Source organism: Pyrus communis, chromosome 2, assembly GCF_963583255.1.
Source record: "Pyrus communis chromosome 2, drPyrComm1.1, whole genome shotgun sequence".
Lineage (NCBI taxonomy): Eukaryota > Viridiplantae > Streptophyta > Magnoliopsida > Rosales > Rosaceae > Pyrus > Pyrus communis.
In genome coordinates, this window is record NC_084804.1 from 34,137,039 (window position 1) to 34,151,709 (window position 14,671).

The following is a 14,671-nucleotide window of genomic DNA, read 5'->3' on the forward strand; positions in this document are numbered from 1 at the left end:
TTGAGGACCATTTTCATAAGTGCTTTTAAAAGACTGAAAATATTTTTAGATAAAATATTTTTGGAATCAAACTTTAGTAAAATGTAAATTAATTTTGAAAAAACACTTAAAGTGTTTCCAGTAAGAAGTACATAATTTGTACTTTTTAGCATGAAGCACTTCAAGTGCTTTTACCAGAAAGTAATTGAAGTGTTTTTGGAATCCAAAATTATTTTTTCTGAAAGAGTTTTTAGTCATTTAAAAGTACTTGTCAAAGAAGCCCTAATTTTCTTTTCGATTGTCCAACTACATTTTACCCAATTGGTTGTCTATCATTATCGTTACCATGGTAGCTAGTGAGCTTTTTAAAACCCGAAGGAAATATAGATGCGTAGTGGGAGGAAGACACAACAAACAAAACACCCATAGAGGTTCAGGAGATCCTCTACTCATCAAGTTCTTTTCACTTCGTAATACCCCACCATGTTGTGACGGGTACAAACAAACTGCAAGTGTCACTAATTATCAAGTTCTTTTGATATGGTCTCTTGATTATATATATATATTCATATGAATTACATATGACCGTCAGATGATGATTGTATTAAATACATGTTACTATTGTAGCCAATAATATTAGCAGAAAAGAAAAAAAAAAAACAAAAAGTTGTTTGTATATTATATGTTTGATTGTGTCATATGATCTGATATTTACAAATTTACTTAAATTACCTGCAAATAACACAACCCCAACACACTTGCACCAACATCTATGAAGATATGAAGATAATTCTTTGGCATTGCACCTGAGGAAAAGGCCGACTACAGATTAAACGAAGGACCACCCAAAGCAGCCTAGCAGTTGCTAGTTAGGGCAGATGTTGCAGCCTTTTACACAAGGATGTACTTTGCTTGCTGAAACTTGATGACATCAAAGAGTATAAGCATGGAAGAACCCGTGAAGTACTAATAACTGCTAACACGAAATCTGGGCCCTTGGATAGTAGATAATATCCACTCATATCCACATTCTTCTTGGTTTCTAGTTAGTAAAGTTTATGACAAGAGAATAGAATGAAAATATTTATTGGTTTATTTCTTAGTATTGAAAGAAATCTCAATATCGAATTCTACACATGAATTAACTGAAAAAAAACTACATAATTATGGCATTTAGCCCAACAAATTCAAAAAAGCCCATACATAACGGTTATAGGTCCAGCAAGAAAATCTGAAATGAAATATGGTAATTGGGTTTAAGCCCAAAATACAACCCACTAGCAATTTCAATATGATTATTAAATTTGACTTCAACCTACCTTCTTCCCAGCCCAGTCTGAATATTTTAAACCTCTTCACCCTCTTCGGACCATTAAATTCTGACTTTAATTTGCTTTGATAAAAAACTGTTTACAGGATAAAAAGTTTCTTCTCATCTTGATAAATAGTAATGTCCAAAGACGAAGTGTGTGTGAACATTTTTAATTTTTTTTTTAAATGGATGGAGAGAGTAAGAGAGTGTGAGAGAATGTGAGAGCGGGGAGAGAGTAGACAAAGATTTTTTTTTATTATTATTTTTATCTTTTATCTTTTATTTATTTATTTTTAAATTGAAGACATTAAAAACTATATGTGGATGATGCTTTTAAAAAACAACAAAATTTGTGTTCTTGTAATTACTAAATTGCCCATCATTTTTAATTATATTTAGTTTTAATTAGAGAATTAAAATTGTAGTTTTATGGAATTTTAATTAACAACGAGAGTTCTATTAATATGTAGTTTAAAGTAGATGGAGTACACCAACTAGAATTACTGGCTGGAAATATAGATTTGGTTTGGCATGAGAAGTAGAATCATCATTACAATAAGAGATGAACGTCTTCTAGTTGAGCATGATATGGAGTTTTGATCTCTCCAGAACTGCTCAAAAAGTGCTTTTGGAAGAACATTCGCATCCCGTCACCTTGACTAACTACGAGCGAGAGTGAGGTGAGAGAATGACCAAAAATAAACCTAAATTGTGGATGTCGAGTCGATGGTATCGATTTTAGCATGGGGCAGAAATTTCTCTACTTTGGCACCGCATGTTTGAATTCATACCAGAACGGCCAATTTCCCATTGGATATACTATATATACTACGTCAGCTCTGGTTTTTTGGGTTATTTTCTGGACTAGTAACAGATTGGAAAACTAAAGCCTCAGCTCTCTTTGCAAGTTGCATTAAGGCATATGCAAAAAATTCAGAAACTATACGGAAAGAAAGGGCAATTGAAAAAGAACATGAGGTCCTGGAGGCAGAGAATAAACGTGTTTTGGAAAGTTAAAAAATATAGTTTTCGATATATTCTACTTCTTTTTGGAGTTAATTAGTTGTGGCTATATTAGAACCTATTTAAGCACAAAAAATCACCTACCAAGTTCCAACCATGTTTAAAATAGTTCAGTTAGGTAACATCTGCAGCTAAAGTTGCATTCTGAAAATGATGAAGCCGAAATTAACCCGGTACAACAAACTTCTTCTCATCCTGCACATAAATAAATATTCACTTTTTAGTTGCGTCTTAGTCTCGCCATTAAGAATCTACTTTCAGTTTGAGTTCAAAATTATCAGTACCCACAAAAAAGAAAAGATACACAACAAGCACAACATTGTTATAGAATATCCTGCATTTATTTGAAGAAAGATGTACAAACAGCTTCCTTGTCCGTTGTCACATATCATGATCGGCACTGTCCAAGCATTTTTACATCATCCCTACAACTACTTATTTGTTCATAGCATAGTAAATTTTGCTTCAATTCGGCTGATGTGAAAATGTCATAACATATATTGCTTACATATCTTCCATACCTTGCACTTTTTGTTGAAAACTTATTTACATAATACGACTTTGCATGTTTTTTGGTTCAATTTGACATAGATGAGAGACGCACATCATATATACTAAAACTCAAACGGGATGGGTACTGTGGATGACCAGTGGGCGGACCATTTTGCCCCTCGCTTTTTCATTCTTTTCCTGTTTGTGGCATGCTTGGTGCAGTGGAAAGACGGTTTTGCCCATTCTTTCCACGCGTCTGTCATCCTGTGTCTGTATGCTTCCAGATTTTTCTTCTTTGTTTAGCCCCTTCTCTATTTTGCATTTTTTCTAAACTGTGTGCTTTATCCTCTGTCTTCCTCTCCGGTTCTTTGATAGGATCACAGGATGTTACAGTGCAGAAAGTAAAGGGAAGAAGGAAAGAAATAACTAAAACATCTTGATTTCATTTCATGCCTTCCCTAAATGGTGAAAGGGAGCTTATATACAACCCTAGAAGTGGGAACGCTCATGATTGGAAAACATCACCACTTGTTCCACCGTTGGATGAAACCAACCTTTTCCAAGAAAAGACAAAATAACACAAAAGAGGAATGAACAGTTGTCCACTTAGCCAAGATCGTAACAATTCATGCCCCCTAAGAAGAAGTTTGTCCTTAAGCATTGAAGGTAGGGAAGCGCTCGAGGATGACGTCTGCGTCCTTCTATGTAGCATTGTGTTCTGGTAAGCCCGCCCATTTGATAAGCCATCGTCTGATCGCATGGTTACCACGTTTGAACAGGCCATGCTACAGAATGGCTTCTAGTGTCCAAGCCACTGTACCTGTATCCGAGATAGAGGGAAGCACGGAGGAGGCGACCACAGTAGACCCGAGCTTTGGTTTAAAGAGAGAGACATGGAATGTGGGGTAGATGTGAGAGTTCGAGGGTAAGTCCAAGGTGTTTGCGACTTTGCCAACACGAGCAACGATCTTGTATGGGATGTATAATCGAGGAGCCAACTTGGGGCAGTTGGTGTGGTTAACTGAGGATTGGCGATAGGGTTGAAGTCGGAGGAAAACCCAATCACCTACTTGAAACTCTCGCTCAGAGCGTTTTTTGTTGGCGTAGTGGCGCATACAATCTTAAGCAAGCTGTAAGTTGTCTCGGATGAGGCGGAGTAATGTTTCACGGTCTCTCAATTTGGTATCCACAAGGTGGACATGGGAGGAGCCTGGCAAATATGATGAGATCCGTGGCAGAGGGTAACCGTAAACAACTTCGAAAGGAGTGAGTTGTGTAGCTGAGTGATAGGTGGTGTTATACCACCATTCCGCCCAAGGTAGCCATTCGACCCAAGAGTTGGGTGTCACCCACAAAGCTACGCAAGTAGTGTTCTAAGGTACGGTTTAAAACCTCCGTTTGGCCATCAGATTGGGGGTGGTAGGCCGAGCTGCGGTAGAGCTGAGAGCTGTTGAGCTTGAAGAATGACTATCAGAAGTGATTGATGAACACAGGATCTCGGTTGCTGAAGATTGTAGCGGGCATGCCATGTAAGCGAAACACTTCACGGATAAATATGTCAGCCACCTTTGCGGCAGAATAAGGGTGTTTGATGGCAATAAAGTGGGCATACTTGGAAAGACGGTTGACGATGACGAAGATTGCATTGCATCCATGAGTTTGAGGGAGGCCTTCGATGAAATCCATTGTGATGTCTGTCCAAATTTGTGAAGGAATGGGCAGTGGTTGAAGTAGACCCGGTGGTTTGATGGCTTCATAATTGTTTCACTGGCAAGTATCGCAAGTTGACACAAAGGACTTGACTGCCTTTTTTAGACCTGGCCAATTAAAATTGCGACGCACCCGTTTGTATGTTTGAAGGAAGCCGGAGTAGCCGGCCATGGGTGAGGAGTGAAATTCCTGTAAAATGCGATTACGCCAGGGAGAAGTAGCTACCACAAAGATACCGTCCCGGTAGTAGAGGAGGTCACCCCGAAGAGAAAAGTAAGGGCGCGTGGGCTGGGTGTTGTTGGAGAATAGCAGAGGCCTCCAGGTCAGCAGCATATTTGGCTTGTATCTCAAAGATATTGTCGAAGATAGGTTAGGAAAGGCCCATAAGAGCCAAGCACTCATGTTGTTGAGACAGAGCATCTGCAGCCATGTTCGAAGAACCCGGGCGGTAATCAAGTGTATAGTTGTAGCTGAGCAACTTGAGAAGCCATTTTTGTTGAGTTAATGTGGTGATTCGCTGGTTGAGGAAGTACTTCAAAGTTTGATGGTCTGTTAGAATTTAGAAGGGGTGCCCGAGCAAGTAAGGGTGGCACTTTTAGACTGCAAATACAATGGCCATCATCTCTTTATCATAGATTGATAAAGCTTTGTGTTTGTCTGCCAATGCTTTGCTTAAGAAGGCAATTGGGTGGGCATTTTGGGAGAGAACAGCCCCGATGCCTGTCTTGGAAGCATCACATTCGATAGTGAAGGGCTAGTTGAAGTCCGGGAGAGCCAAGACTGGGGTGGACGACCAAAGACCAATGGAAGTTATCTTTTTTCAAAAGATCCGTCAGGGGGCGAACGATTAATCCGAAGTTGCGGACAAATTTACGGTAGTAGCCCGCTAATCCTAAGAATCCTCGTAAGCCTTTAATGGTTCGAGGCGGAGGCCAAGCCAAAATGTATTGCACCTTTTGAGTGTCCACTGCCACTCCAACGACTGAGATAATGTGCCCAAGGTAGGCCACTGTTGGTTGGCCAAAAGAACACTTGGATGCTTTGACTTTCAAGGCATGAGTATAGAGAACCTCGAAGACAGAAACCAAGTGTGAGAGATGTGTCTGCATGTTGGGACTGAATACGAGAATATCGTTGAAGAAAACCAAGACAAACTTTCGTAGAAAAGGCTTGAAAACGGAGTTTATGACGACCTGAAAAGAAGAAGGGGCATTCCACAGCCCGAAGGGCATCACCAGAAATTTAAAGTGTCCGTCATGCATGCAAAATGTAGTCTTTGGAATATCCGGCTCATGCATCCTGATTTGGTGGAAACTGGATCTGAGGTCCAGTTTAGAGAAGACTGTAGCACCCCGTAATTCATCTAGCAGTTCATCAATGACGGGGATGGGGAAGGGAAACTTAACAGTGACCATATTAAAAGCCCGATAATTAACACAAAATCGCCAAGTGTCATCGGTATTATGAACTAAGAGAGCCGGAGAAGAGAAAGGGCTAAAATTGACGCGAATAACGCTGGCAGCGAGCATCTCTGTCACTTGACGTTCCATTTCCGCTTTTTGAGCATGGGCATAGCAATAGGGACAAACATTCACCGGTTGAGTTCCGAGCAACAATGTAATTCGATGGTTAGTTGGCCGCTGAGGAGGGTGGCCCGTTGGAGGCTCGAAGAGATTCGAGTAAGTGCTTAAGATCTGCTCTAGTAGGGGTGGTGTTATAAAAGTGCCCGCAGAGTGAATGAGCCTGCATCAGGGAGGCAACCATGAGACTAAGGTCGACCCGTGAGGAAACTGGAAAGGGTGCAGGGTCCGGAGAACGTAACCCAATTAAGCGGTAATTACAGCTATGAACTTAAAATTTCATAATTTTGTACTTGAAATGCCAGCCAATATAGCCTAAGGTCTCTAACCATTCAGCTCCAAGCACCAGGTCACACTCTACCACTAATAAGAGGCGGAGGTTCGAGGAAAATGAGTAATCTTGTAACTAGACCGAGACGTTGAGAGCAAAACTTGTGGTATAACAGAGGCGGTCGTTCGCAACCGTGACATGCTCGATAAGGGAATGATCAATGCGGAGGCCCATACGAGTGGTGACGGAGGGGTTGAGGAAGTTGAGGTCAGCCCCGGAGTCGGCGAAGGCCCGGATGGGTAGATCCCCAATGTGGCCAAGAAGGCGCATAACACGCCCACAGATGCGTTTAGGGGACTCCAAAGAGTTAATAGTGATGGGGGTGGTGGCTTCCAAGAGGACCTCATCAGAAGCTAGCGGGAGGTCCTCAACCGGTGTCTTAGAGACAGCTTTGGAAACTGCAGCGGCATCAAGAAGAAGCAGATATGGCGTTGCACAGATATGGCCAGGGAAGTACTTCTCGGGGCAATAAAGGCATTGGCCGCGGGAGCGGCGTTCACGAACTTCTTTCGAGGAAAGGCATAAGGGTGGCCGTGCACGGGGAAGGTAATACAAGTTTGGGTGGTGGAGAGGAGGAAAAGGAACTCGGGTTGGTAAAGAATGAGCGAGCAGAAAAAGGGCGAAAAGGGCCACGACGTCTATTGTGTTTGTTGTCATAGATGCGGGCAAGTTCAATGGCCCGAGACAAAGAACGAGGCCCTAGGGCTAAGATATCATCTTGCAGTTCCATTCTGAGCCCACCAATGAAAACTCCTAAGAGTTGGGAATTGGACCAGCCTTGGGCCCGACAGGATAAGCGGATGAAGTCGTTGATGTAGTCATCCAGCAAGCCCTTTTGTAAAACATGGGAAAATGACATGTTAAAGTCCAATTGGTCTCCTGGTCCAAACCGTTGGAGAAGAAACTTTGTCAAAATGGCCCAAAGCCCAAACCCAATATGAAGTTTGTACCATTTGAACTAAAGGGTAGCCTCGCCCGTCAAGTGGAGCCCGGCAATGGTGACCCAGTGAGTCGTGTCGACGCCGTGATAGTCCATGTACTCTTTGGCGAGGGCCAACCAACTGTACGAATCATCCCCGGAGAACCGGGTGAGCTCAATCTTCATATGTTTAAGGCCGGTCAGGGCAGGAAGTGAGCCAGGGGTAAAGAAAGGGTGTTGGTGTAGGGGAAATGAAGGGGGGAAGGTGGGGACAAAAGGTGGTGGTGGAAATGAATGATGATGAGGGTGGGTAAGTGGCTGAAGGGGGTAGGGACTATGGCAGAGAGGTCAAACAGACGAAATGGGTACTCCAAGTTGGAGGAGGGATTGCGGAAGGGGGTTGGGTGAAGTGGGACAACATGATGGGTTGGGGAAGCGGGGTAAAAGAGGAACCCAGGGGAATTTGCAAGGACCCAATCGGGATTTGTGGAATGGGGTTGGTAGAGGGCTGCGGTGGCCGAGAGGCTCGAATCTCCTCCATTAGATGGTGTTGGACAAGGCTAATATTAGCCAATGAGGCTTGGATGTTCGTCAGATGCGACTGGAATGACTCATGGCGAGTAGGGGGGAGAGACACCGAGTCATGGAACCCATTGAGCTACTCCAAGATCTAGTGATATTGGTACTCCAACTCCAGGTCGGCGTCCGTGACGTCGGCCACTGCCGTGGAGGCCTTGCTTTTGCCCATGAATGGCAGCAACCTATCGCTGATACTAGATGATAGGATCACAAGATGTAATAGTGCAGAAAGTAAAGGGAAGAATAAAAGAAATAACTAAAACATCTTGGTTTCATTTCATGCCTTCCCCAAATGGTGAAAGGGAGCTTATATATAACCCTAGAAGTGGGAATGCTCACGATTGGAACACATCACCACTTGTTCTACTGTTGGATGAAAACAACCTTTTCCAAGAAAGGACAAAATAACACAAAAGAGGAATGAACAGTTGTCCACTCAGCCAGGATCCTAACATTCTTCTTCTTATCGCTGGGTTGGAAAATATTGGGGCAAAAGTTTGTGATTTTCGTGCTTTAGGGGATCGTATTTGTGGTCTCTGATTTGAGGGGGGTTTCCCATATGTTTAAACTTGGGGGTCTGGGTGTTTTTTCCACCCTGGTAAAATTGCTTTGCAAAATTTCTGGGGTTGCGATCGACGGTGAATATTTTGCGATCTTTGCGTTTGTTTCCGTCTGTTGTTGATGGATTTTGGCGGGATTTATTTTAGGGTTTGTTTCTCGTTTGACGACTGGTCTTTTTGCATCGCTGGGAAACTAATTTTATGCGACTGAGTTATGTTCTATTGGAAGAATAAGCCGTCCTACAGCCGTCCTACCTTGTTCTACCTACACACTAGGACGGCTACCTTGTCCTACCTACACACTTGTATCATGTATATATATCCTTGTAATCTTGTAGAGAAATATAATGAGAAAAAGCATTCTCTTCCATATTTTTTCCACATGGTATCAGAGCCGGAACCTTAACCGGCCTGACTCCATTGTTGTCCCTTCTCTTCTTCTGCACATTCGTTTCGATAATGGCAGATGATAATCTTTTTGTCTCAGAAGCTGAAAGCTTCACAGCTCCTCGCCCTAGTTTTCCAGAAGCTGAAGTCAACCCAAACCAACGTTTGTGTTCTGTGTTGTTAAATGAGTTTAACTATCTTCCATGGTCCAAATCAATATCTCTTGCCCTTGGAGGAAGATCCAAACTTGGATTCGTCAATGGAAGTATTGAAGCACCTGACGTCGCATCGCCGGAGTATGAAGCATGGTTGTGCAAAGACCAGCTGGTCATGTCGTGGCTCCTCAACTCTATGGATCCTAAGCTGTCTGAAATTTTCAGTTTTTCAGAATCCTCTAGTGCTCTTTGGAAGGCAGTCAAGGACATGTATGGAAATCAAAACAATGCTGCTCGAGTGTTCCAGCTTAAGAGGAATCTTGCAAATCTTCAACAAGGTGATAAATCCTTTGTTCATCATCTCGGTTGCATGAAAAACATGTGGAACGAACTAGAAATGTATCGACCACACACTATCGATGCTGCCGTACTGTTAAAAAGGTCCGAGGAAGACAAAATCTTTCATTTGCTTGCAAGTTTGGGTTCTGAATATGAAGATCTTAGAAGCCATATTCTAATGAATCCCGAACTTCCATCATTTGCAAGTGTTTGCACTACTATCCAGCGAGAAGAAGTACGCAGAAAAGTCATGAATGTTGACGTAAAACCTAGTGTGTCTGAGGCTAGAGCTTTTGTGACAAATCACAAGTCATTTGGAGATAAAGTATACAAGGGAAAAAGGCCAGATCTGAAGTGTCTACATTGTAATAATGTTGGACATCTAATAGATCGATGCTGGATATTGCACCCTGAGTTGAAGCCAAGGTTTGAGAACAAGCCTTTAAGAGATCATAAGGGCTCACACGCTAGACCACATACAAACAAGTACTATGCTGCTGCTGCTACATCCATCGGTGGGTCGATGAACTTTACAGTCAATCCGGCTGACTTGTTGAATGAGTTCTCAACCTACCTTCAAACCAGAAAAGGAAGCACAGGTGAAACGTCGACTGGGGAAAGTCAAACTACTCTTCTTGGACAGTTTGCAGGGTTCTTAGCTGAATCTGGTCATGTACCTCAAGGAGACATTCCAGGTATCATGTGTGCTCTTTCAACTGCTCTAAATGTTAGTCACTCTCATGATTTTTGGATTATAGACTCAGGTGCCACAGATCACATGACAAATCAATATTCTAAGCTATACGATTTTGAAAGCCACACTAAACCATCACTAGTTATCGTAGCAAATGGTAGAGGTGTGCCAGTTCTAGGTAGAGGGAAAGTTAAACTGATCTCAGAAGCTGTTGAGTCCACAGCGTTATATGTTCCATCTTTTCCTTTTCAATTATTGTCCGTAGGAAAGATTACAAACTCTCTAAACTGTCGTGCAATTTTTTCCCCCCACAATGTTGTTTTTCAAGATCTAGCCACCAAGAAGCTGATTGGTGAAGGTCACTACCTAAATGGGCTGTACTATTTTTCAGAGGACCTCAATGTTCCAAAGGGGTTCCAAGTCAGCTCAAACCTAGAACATCGGTTGTGGCATCAACGCCTAGCACATCCCTCAGAATCTGTGTTGTCTACGTTGTTCCCTAGTTTATGCAAATCCTCCCTTGTATGTGAAATTTGTCATTTGTCAAAATCTACTAGACTCCCATTCAATTCTTCCATGTCTAGGACTAGCAAGTTGTTTGAGATGGTGCACTTCGATGTTTGGGGACCTGCACCTCTAGAGTCTTTTGATGGTTATAGGTACTACGTTATCTTTGTTGATGATTTCTCAAGAGCCACTTGGTTGTACCTCCTAAAATTCAAAAGTGAAGTTATGGATGCTTTCAAGGATTTTCATAATCTTGTCATGAACCATTTTTCGTCTCAAATTCACATACTAAGGTCTGATAATGGCACTGAATATACATCCAAAAATATGACTAACTATTTGAGCACCCATGGAATTATACATCAAACAAGTTGTGTAGGTACTCCTCAGCAAAATGGAATTGCCGAAAGGAAGAATCGGGACCTACTTGAAAAAACCAGGGCGCTAATGTTGCAAATGAATGTGCCTAAGAGGTTTTGGTCTCAAGGAGTTCTTGCAGCCACCTACCTTATCAACAGACTGCCTAGTCGTGTTCTGGATACAAAATCACCATCTGAGGTTATGCAAAACAAAAAAATTAATCTTTCCCATCTGAGAATCTTTGGATGTACCTGTTATGTTCATATTCAATCCCATCACCGAGACAAGCTTGATCCCAAAGCTGTCAAGTGTGTTTTCATGGGATACTCTTCCACCCAAAAAGGGTACAAATGCTACAATCCGTGCTCCAAGAAGATGTTTGCCTCAAGAGATGTACGGTTTGATGAAAACCAACCATATTTCAACAAATCATCAGATCAAAATCGTCAGGGGGAGCATTTCCTAGATCTCTTCCCATTGCCAAATCCAGTCGAACCAAGTGACTGTGTCCATTCACTACCTCACAACCGGGACTCTCATGCAACTCTTAATGACAACCTGCTTATTGGAGACAACACTGAAGCCTTAGAAGCACAAGTAGTTCCCCATGACCATAACACAACATCTATACAAGAGAGTGGAGCTGAACCTATTGTGATCCCAGCTCAACCCCGCAGGAATCCGACTCGAGATCGACATCCACCATCAAGGCTGCAAGACTATGAAACTTACCATGCCAGGTACCCTATTCACAAGTTTGTAAATTACTCCAAAGTCTCTCACTCTCATGCAGTTTTCCTCAGTAAACTGCCCTATGAAAGTGAACCAAGGAACTTTCAAGAAGCCAATCGTCAAGTTGTGTGGAGGCTAGCCATGGAAGAAGAACTCAAAGCCTTGAATGAAAATAAAACCTGGAGTGTAGTTCAACTTCCCAAAGGCAAGAAGGTGGTAGGCAGTCGATGGGTCTATAAAATCAAGTTTAATTCTGATGGCTCAATTGAACGACACAAGGCAAGATTGGTGGCTCGCGGTTTTACTCAAACTTTTGGAGTGGACTATAAGGAGACATTTGCTCCCGTGGCTAAGATGAGCACAATAAGGGTTTTGTTATCTGTTGCAGTGAACCATGAATGGCCATTGTACCAAATGGATGTAAAAAATGCTTTTTTACATGGAGACCTCGAAGAGGAAGTCTACATGCAACTACCCCCGGGTCATCCACAAGCACAGAATTCAGGTATGGTTTGCAAGCTTCATAAGTCAATCTATGGCTTGAAACAATCTCCTCGTGCCTGGTATGCCAAACTGAGCTCGGTACTTGAAAATTTTGGGTTCAAGAGAAGTCATGTTGATTCATCCCTGTTTGTTCGAATAGGATCAGTTGGCATATTAGTTGTACTAATCTATGTTGATGATATCATCATCACAGGTGATAACATTGATGAGATTCACGCTCTTAAACATTCTCTTCATCAACAATTTGACATTAAAGACTTAGGAGTTTTAAAATACTTCCTTGGGATTGAACTGGCCACTTCCCCCAAGGGACTTTTTTTTAGTCAAAGGAAATATATGATTGACTTACTTCAAGAAGTGAAGATGATGGATTGCAAACCAACTCGTACTCCTCTTGATAGCAAATTGAAGTTGGACTTGACAGGAGAACCTCTCAGTGATATCAGTTACTACCAACGATTGGTGGGTAAGCTTATATATCTCACCATCACCAGACCGGATATAACTTACGCCGTCAGTCTTGTAAGCCAATTCATGCAGGCACCCACTGAAGCTCATTTAAATGTTGTTAAAAGAATTCTCAGATACCTCAAAGGCTCCATTGGTCGGGGAATCGTCATGAAAAACAATGGTCATACTCAAATCATTGCCTACACCGATGCTGACTGGGGAGGGAATGCTATTGATAGAAAATCCACTACTGGCTACTGCACGTTGGTTGGAGGAAACCTCGTGACATGGAAGAGCAAAAAACAAAATTTAATTGCTCGCTCAAGTGCCGAAGCTGAGTATAGAGCCATGGCTTCCACTGCATGTGAACTCATTTGACTCAAGGGCCTTCTCTCGGACTTGGGGTTCTCAATCAACACACCTATGTCTCTTTTCTGTGACAATCAAGCAGCTATGCATATTGCCTCCAATCCGGTGTTCCATGAACGCACCAAACACATTGAAGTTGATTGTCACTACGTTCGGGAACAAGTCCAGTCCAAGGTAATTCAAACCACATTCACTCGAAGCCAAGATCAACTTGCTGATATTTTCACGAAGTCTCTTGCTTCTCCTCAGTTTCAAAGTCTGCTCTCCAAGCTTGGATCAATTAACCTCCTTGATCCAGCTTGAGGGGGAGTATTGGAAGAATAAGTCGTCCTACAACCGTCCTACAGCCGTCCTACAGCCGTCAAGCCGTCCTACAGCCGTCCTACAGCCGTCCTACCTTGTTCTACCTACACACTAGGACGGCTACCTTGTCCTACCTACACACTTGTATCATGTATATATATCCTTGTAATCTTGTAGAGAAATATAATGAGAAAAAGCATTCTCTTCCATATTTTTTCCACATGTTCTCTAAGTACTGTTTTGGGTTTTGGTTAATTTGGATGAAATTGTAACCATTTTGTTTTGGGTCAGTTCTGATCATGTGCTGCGACTTTCCTGGCTAAGAGGATATTTTGCATTTTGGTTCCTTGATTGATCAATCGCAAATTTGGCAGTGCCTCCGCTAATCCTGTTATTTTTTGGGTAAGTCATTTGTCTTTTCGTTTTTTCTCCGTTTGGGACCACGTTGAAAGGAGTTAGATTAGAATGTGTTTGTAATTTTTTGGAAGAAATGAGAGGAATGATTGGAGTTTGGGTAAATTTGATGTTAGGTTAAAATTCGTTTATAATTTTGGTGCACTGTGCATTGCCAATTCGGAAATCATGCTTCACCAATGGTGTTGCACTGTTTTGGGATTCTGCAAAGTTGGAAACTAGAAAAGAAGACGACTAACATTTTAGACAAAAAGATGTGTTTCGGCGAAAGTGAAAGGGAAAAGAATGCCTTTGGCGAAACTGGATGGGTGTTAGATTAGATGAGGTTGTCATTTTTGGATAAAAACAAAGGAGTGAGTAGAATTTAGGAAAATTTGATGTTAGGTTAAAATTACCAATGGAAGAGAATCTTTTATTTAGCTAAATGATTAGAGAACTTAAAAGGAGAGTATTATTTTTCTGCCTTTTGTAATGGTAAGAAGGGGTGGGGAAACATTGATTTTAATTCGTAAAACAAAAATTGTTAGGTTAATGTTAAACAGCAGATACAGTGTTATTCTAACTTCAATTATCAAGAAATGTACATCGTAAAAAACAGATTTTTGCTTATTTTTTTCGTTTGAAATTTCTATTTTCAGTTATTGTTATAAATTTTCTGCCGTTTGGTTACAATATACTCCTAAGAAGAATTTTACATTGCTATTGATATCTTGCATGTTCGCAATTTCTGTTTTCAGTTATTGTTGTAAATTTTCTGTCATTTGCTTATAGCATTTTAGCTTTTGCTTTAGATTTTCCAATGCCTAAGAAAAATTTTACATTGCTGTTGATATCTTGCGTGCCCACCTTGCAAAGATTACAAGGTATGTTGCCACTCCTCATGATCTCCATATCTATTGCCTAAATAATTCTAACAAATATTATATAACACGTGTCAACTAGCAAAAGGCTGGATCATGTGTGGGGTCCAGA